At 30.9% G+C, this 7,246-nt stretch overlaps 1 non-coding gene across 1 annotated transcript; it reads left to right on the top strand.

The window, feature by feature from the left end:
• Positions 1–456: 456 nt before the first annotated feature.
• LOC149518757 (small nucleolar RNA R71) lies at positions 457–563 on the top strand. Its single transcript, XR_016342509.1, has one exon. It is a non-coding gene; the product is annotated as a small nucleolar RNA R71 (small nucleolar RNA).
• Positions 564–7,246: the final 6,683 nt, after the last annotated feature.

Here is a 7,246-nt window from a genome sequence, read left to right as displayed (position 1 = left end):
ATAATAAAATCTATGAGAAACTAGATTGGTTAAATGGCTTTTCATAGGATGGTTGGCTTTAAGTATTGCCCCATGAGATTAGGTTAGTTTTCTATCTTTGAATGTATGTGTTTGGATTGGAGTTGGATGGTTGCCTATTAAATTGGTCAATATATTGAAAAGGCTTAGTTCGGATTGAGTATTTATCACTGTCATGACAATCCTTACACACATTACAAAAAATGAATGGACTTTTGAATGAATGACACTAAACTAGGCAAAGTAGACCCTAAGACTTTTTTATGATTTTGCCTCTCATTTGACCATTGATAGTAATTAGCTACTGTATTTTCAATTAGGTTCTAGGTATCATCTATGGTTTTGCTCATTAATGCCCCACTAGCAGCAGTGTTTACTATAATCTTAGATTGTCCACTAAGTTTATTATAGAAAAAGTAAATTTCTAGTCATTTTGGTAGTCCATGGTGTGGACAACTCTTCAACAACTCTTCGAATCTTTCCCTAGCCTCATATAAGGTCTTAAAATCATATTGTAGAAGGCTTGTTAGATCATTCTTCAATTTGGTTGACTTGGCTAGAGGAAAAATTTTGGTCAATAATTTTCTTGATTTTAATTTTTTTTACAATAATAATAATAAATTTACATGCATTTCATTTTAATTATGTCATTTATTCATTTATGTTTTTATATATTATTCTTGATAGATTGTAAGGCATTTAAGATTAGGTTTTCAATATTATATTCCCTCATTCACACATGGCACATTCATGTCATGCATAAGCTCTATACCCTGATTTTATCTTTTTTAAGAGGGAGTAAAGTACCTATGCTTTCATGAAGTGATACCTCTGCAATAACAAGTGAAATACTCTTACTCAAATTGAACACTTTTCATTTGTAGCTTACAAGGTGTGAGGATCAGAGTGCCTTGCTAGTCCTATATGGATGCCACTGAGAAACAATTTGGGAACCTTTAGACGTATAAATATTCACTCAACATATAGTGAACTTTAGAGGACTAGCTTAGGTAGAGTGCTGTCAACTTTTTTTTTTTTTGTAGAAATAACCCAAATTAGGACACTCCAATAAAATATGCATTTAAAGATAATAATGGCTCAGGTAAAATTAAAATTTTGAAAAAGAAAAAATTAATAATAAAATAAAAGCATTTTCCTTAAAAAAAAGAGATAAAGAAATCTTTTTTCGTCATGTAGTTCATTTATTTGGTGGTTATCAAAATTTTACATTTTCAGGAAATGATTTAAAATAAAATGAAGGAAATTTTTTAGCACTATCCAACAAATACAAAAAAAAAAAAAAATTCAAACAAAATTAAAGGTTTTTCTTAAATTCTTTATTTATTAGCTAAATAAAAATTAATAAAAAAAGGAGAAAACTTCTAATCCTGGTTATTCTATGCAATAAAAAATGTGTAGTCTTAAATTTTTCCTTTTTCTAAATAAAAAAGATAATTTTAAGTTTGAATGTTGTTTTGTTTTTCACATTTGCATTGATATTTTGCATACATTTTTATCATTTTTTTTAAAAAATGAAAATAATAGGATAGTGTACGTACCTCTATCTCAAGCATCTTAATAAATAGTACATGTATCGTTTTTCATGCATCTTACGTATATCTCATTTGATAATAGATGCACTCCATTTCATTACATATTTTATGATATTGTCAATTTTATTAGGGCAGCACAACACATACATTGCATTTCATATAAACATATCTCATGCATATAATATGTCTATGCATTTCATACAAGTATGTTACATTAGTCAAAGGTATATATCTCGTCACTCATGAAAGATGTCATTGCATTTCATACATGTGGATCCATGAATAGTAAGGTTTTATAGAACATGTATTGCATTTCATACCCTACCATTCCTATAATAGGGCATTACATTTCTTGCATACATTCACGAGTGATGAAATTTTTATCATTTAGAGCTTTGTACGTATGAAAATCCATTGTTTTAGGCATATTTGCATTTCATGATATTTTTTACATTCTCATCATAGTCAGGTATTCATAAGCATGCTCTTTGTGCCATATAAGTTAGAGATTGTTTTGTGGCATTCATTTAATAAGGGTAATAATATAGAATTTGTGGTCTAAGTCCTCGTATAAAATGTCTATCTTGGTGGAAATCAGGATGGTGAAAATGGAAGATTAGTTGGAAGCAAGAATTAATGCATTGGAGTTGAATCAAGAAAAATTTGGGCATGAGTTTCAAAAAATAAAACAACTGATTACTTAATTGATAAAATGGTTAAAGCTAGTGGTAGGGTTAAGTTTGTTGTCATTCAAGGGTCGTTGTCACTTCCGGTTCAATCAAATAAGATCAATTGGCTCTTCTTGGTTCTAGCATTTTGTTTTAGGATACGAAGGCATTGGGTGATTTAAATAGTGGCCAAAGTTTGGGCAAGCTTAAGAAAGAAATGGATGAATTGGCCACATAAATGATTGAACTCAAAAGTTTGATTTTCAAGACAAAGTCACTGGGCTTTAAACAATCATCACCAACAATTTTAAGTTCAAACCCGCACTTGATTTCTTCTTATGATTGTTTTTGACCTCTTTTCCAAACACCCAATATTAGGCCCCCAAAGTTCATGCGACTTCCCAAAATTCCACACCTGAATTCATGCCCACCACCTTACATTTCACAACCACTTTTTTGACTTACTCTCCTATCACCACCTTCTTAACCCAGTTTCTAACCTAGAGTTTTCCAATTCACTTCAACACCACTTTTCCAGCAAAGCAACCCAATTATAAAATAGAGAAACTCCCACACCACCAACACTAGAAGAAGAAACCCTATTGACCCAATACCTATGTCCTACATAGATTTATACCCACTGCTCTTGAAAGAATACCTTATCGCCCTTATCTCCGTTAAACCACTTAAACCATCGTATCCCAAATGGTATGACCCTAATACTCAATGTGAATACTATTTTGGCATTGTAGGCCATTCTTTAGACGACTACATGTCCTTGAAATACCAAGTACAGGAACTAGTAAAAGCTAATTTTGGGTTTTGATGTCGAAATGAAGCTAGTTGTTTATAAGAATCATTAATTGATTTATGCCAAGATAGCAAGCTGTGTTGTAGACAATAGTAAAATTGGGTAGGATAATCAATAAAAAATAAATGCCTTAAAGTAAAAGGTTGTCCCCACCAGCAATCACATTCAACTTCTTTTGGATTTCTTAGATGAGGTAAGAGAGAGTATAAGCAAGATCGACAATTTATGGCACTAGTCCTAGTATAGTTCATGATATGTAAACTTGAAACTTTTAGGAATGAATGAAAACTTCTCTTGACTTGAATTTGCTATAAATGGATGTCTCTATTTATACTTTGTATTTTTAATAATGGCATGCCTAAAGAAGCTAGGGAAAAGAATGATGGTTGTAAATATACTTTCACCAAACTTTTGAGGCAAAAGTAATTTCTTTAAATAACTTGACCTGAATATAAGATGAAACTTAAGCTCTTTCTCAACAATAATAATAAAATTTGACTTGCAAATCATACATCATTTGTTTGAATTCATTATTTTTCATACTAGCTAAAGACAATGAATGGTGATTATGAGTATACTTTGTCAAACCTTCAAAGCAAAAAGATATTTTTAATAGTTTTACCTAAATATTAAAGGACTTTTAAATTATCTCTTAAGGCTAATAATAGAATTCATGTCATGCATTTCTGACTTTTTGGTAATTAATAAAAGGTTCAAGGATAGCACATCCTAAGAAACAAGATCAGTTAATTCTGTGCACTTACAACCCTTAAGCCTGTACAAGAATCATGAAAATTGAAAATGCAAGTCGAATAGACAAAATGAAAAAAGCCTAAGGAAAGATCTGGGAAATATTTATGGGAATGCAACAGAATATGGACAGACAGTTGGTAAAATTAAAACAGATGTTAGTAGGTTTGAATAAAGGAAAATGAATTGATGAAACATAGGGGCAAGGCAGGAAATAGCTATTGAAAAATCATTTTATCCACTTGGATTCACATATCCATATGTTTAAGACCTTCATATGCCATAAGCACCTTCAATAGCCCGTTAAACTTATATTGGCACTTCTGTCAAGTTGCCTCCAGTTCAGATAAATGTTAATCTCGAGCCTACTCCTTATGACCCTATTGTTGTGCCTAATTTTGATGATCCTAAAGAATAAGAGAAATTGAAAAGGATGTTAGATCCATCAGAAGATATAGTGATGAAAGATAAATATGGCCTGTTAGAAGTGAGACTAAAAGCAATTGAAGGCCATGATATATATGGGAATGTTGATGCCAACAAACTTAATTTAGTTCCTGATCTTGTCATTTTATCAAAATTTAAAGCCCTAGATTTTGACAAATATGATGGAATGAAATGCCCCTTAGCATACATCACCATGTACTATTGAAAGATGACTAGCTATAATCATGATGATAAGTTGTTAATCTATTATTTTCAAGATAGTCTCATCAGATCTGCAGTAAGGTGGTGGTATGCCCAGCTAGATCGAAACAAGATTCACTCCTAGAATGATTTGGCTAGAGTAGGGGTGTAAATGATACATTAGTAATCACAAGCTACTTGAATTTGATTCAAATAAAATTTGAATTTGGCTCGATTATTATCAAGTCGAGTTCGAGCTTGAGTAGCTCGATTCATCGATCGAGTGAAGTTCGAGCATTCTTATACCCGACTCGAGTAGCTTATGAGTCTAATCGAGCTTTTATATTTAAATATATTTTTATTATTTTAATTAATAAAATATTTCGAGCTCGAGCATAAATAATCGAGCTTTTATCAAATATAAGAATCAAGCTTATTTGTACACGATAATTGAGCCTAATCAAGTGAGCTCGAGTAGCTTGATTTTTATTTCGAGTCGAGCTCGAACTAGAAAAAGAAAACTTAATCGAGTTCGAGCCGAGTATTGAGCCTTGAATTTTGAATCGAGCTTGAGCTTAAGCTTAATATTGTATCAGCTTGAACTCGATCGATTGCACCCCTAGGTTAGAGCCTTTTGTGCATAATACAAGTATGTTAAAGATATGGCAACAAATAGGTTGTCCCTGAAAAATATAAAAAAAAGGTTAAATGAAACTGTTAAAGAATATGCACACAGCTGGAAAGACATATCAACCCAAGTACAACCATCCCTAATAGAGAAAAAAATTATTATTCTATTTATCAATTCCTTGAACACTCCCTATTATGAAAGAATGATTGGGAATGTCTTCATCAACTTTACTAACATGGTGATTTCTAAGGACATGATAGAAAATGCAATGGCAAGATTAAGTTAAAAGATGCAACTGATGTTCGAAAGGGAAACACATTGAAAAAGAATGATGGAGAGGTGAAAGTAGTCACGCTGGAGGGGCATCTACTCAAGAACTTCATCCCATGCAGTCATTATCCTCTTCATAAACCCCATTTCCCTATCACAGGCAATATCTCTTAAAACCCATATCTTTGTTAACCAAGCTAGTAGTTGGGCTTTCCCGTAAATCCCCATGCTCGGATGACTATTCACAATTTGATCTCTACATTTGAGCTTATCACTCAACTAATAAAGAATAAGAAAAAACCAAGAAATGATCAAGGAAAAATTCGAATCCTTATTTCTCACTTTTTACTTTACTAATAGAAGCTGATATGTCATTCATATACCTTAGAAAACAACACCAAATCTAATGGTAAGAAGTTATGATCCTAATGGCAAGTGTGATTATCATATAGGGGCAATTGACGATTCAACTGAAAAGTGCAAATAATTGAAGGAAAAGGTTATGGATCTCATCAAAAGTGATATTTTGACTCCAGAACTTATAGAACAATGAAAGTTAACTTTATCCAATTACAAAATGTAAGGAGTTAAAGTGTGGAAGGAGGTCTCAAGTTTTGAAAGCTTAAGATAGGATGATTTTCTTTTGAACCTTTGACTTTTTGTGTATGACATGCAAATGGTGTCCCTAGGAATTATTGAGATTAATCTTATTAGAATTTATTTTGGGAGAAATAGGAATTATTGAGATTAATCTTATTAGAATTTATTTTGGGAGAAATAATGCTTTGGATTTTTCTATGAAATTTTATTTTTATGTAATAGTTTGAATAAAAGTCTCACATAATTAATTTTTGAAATCATAAGATGAAAAGTGCTTTAAAAAAAAGGAAAAATGCAGAAAGAAAAAGAGAATGAAGAAAAAAAAGAAAAAAAAGTTTTCTTTTGTAATAAAAGATGAAAAGAGTCTCGAAAGAGTTGGCAATCTTTATTAGAAATAAATTCACCAAATGCCTTCACATTATTGTCAAATCAATTAAATAATTTCACTCATCAACCATAATCCTACAAGCAACATAAACCTAAAATTCATTTGCCCTATTTTTTGCTCCATAATATTATGATATAAAGGGATAATAATATTTTTCTAGGCAATGAACAATGAGACAACTAATTTAAAAAAAATAATAAAAATTTTTTTTTAAGATTTTTAGAAGACTAAGCAAACAAGACCTTTTTTTTTTAGAATTCAAATGTGGTAATTTGATGTGTCAAGGCTATGTTGTAGCTTCAAAATTCTTAAGGTTGAAGCCACCTAGGTCCTTTTAAACGACTTCAAACACATAGCCTCTCAATTTTTTACCCAAGAAATTGTCTTTGTCTTATGTCTTAGGGCATATAGATCAAGAAAAAAGATGTCCTTGCCCTTAAGACAACCTGAATTGTGATAAACTCATCCTTCGTTATAAAGTGAAATGGATTCCTTGATACCTTAAACTAGTTCATTCCATATGATTTTTACATCAGGAACGGTTTGTTAAAATAAGGTATTTTTCTCAAATAGTGGTAGGGGGCCTGCAAAAAAAAAAATAAAAAACAAAAAAAAATAGAAGAAAAAAAGAAAGAGAGAAAAAAAAAGAGAAAAGAAGAAAAGCCAAAAAAAAAATGAAAAGAAAAAAAAAGGGAAAAATATTTGATTGCAACATCATAAAAATATTTCAATAGATTTATAAAAAGACTGTGAAAAATCAGAGAGTTCAAAAAAAATCTTAAACAAATAAGAGAAAACTCTAAACAAAAAAAAAAAACTTTTCTTCAACCTTTATTTTTTCAAAAAAAATTATTCTTCAAAATTGTGCAACTTTGTTTAAGATGACAAATGGACATCTTTCATCATCCTTTCATGAATGTAGAAATTTAT

The sequence above is a fragment of the Durio zibethinus genome, chromosome 5 (genome assembly GCF_047325235.1).
Source record: "Durio zibethinus cultivar Kanyao isolate XHJ-2024 chromosome 5, ASM4732523v1, whole genome shotgun sequence".
In the NCBI taxonomy this organism is placed as follows: Eukaryota; Viridiplantae; Streptophyta; class Magnoliopsida; order Malvales; family Malvaceae; genus Durio; species Durio zibethinus.
Note: the sequence above shows the minus strand (reverse complement) of the source record. Positions and strands in the feature narration are given on the sequence as shown.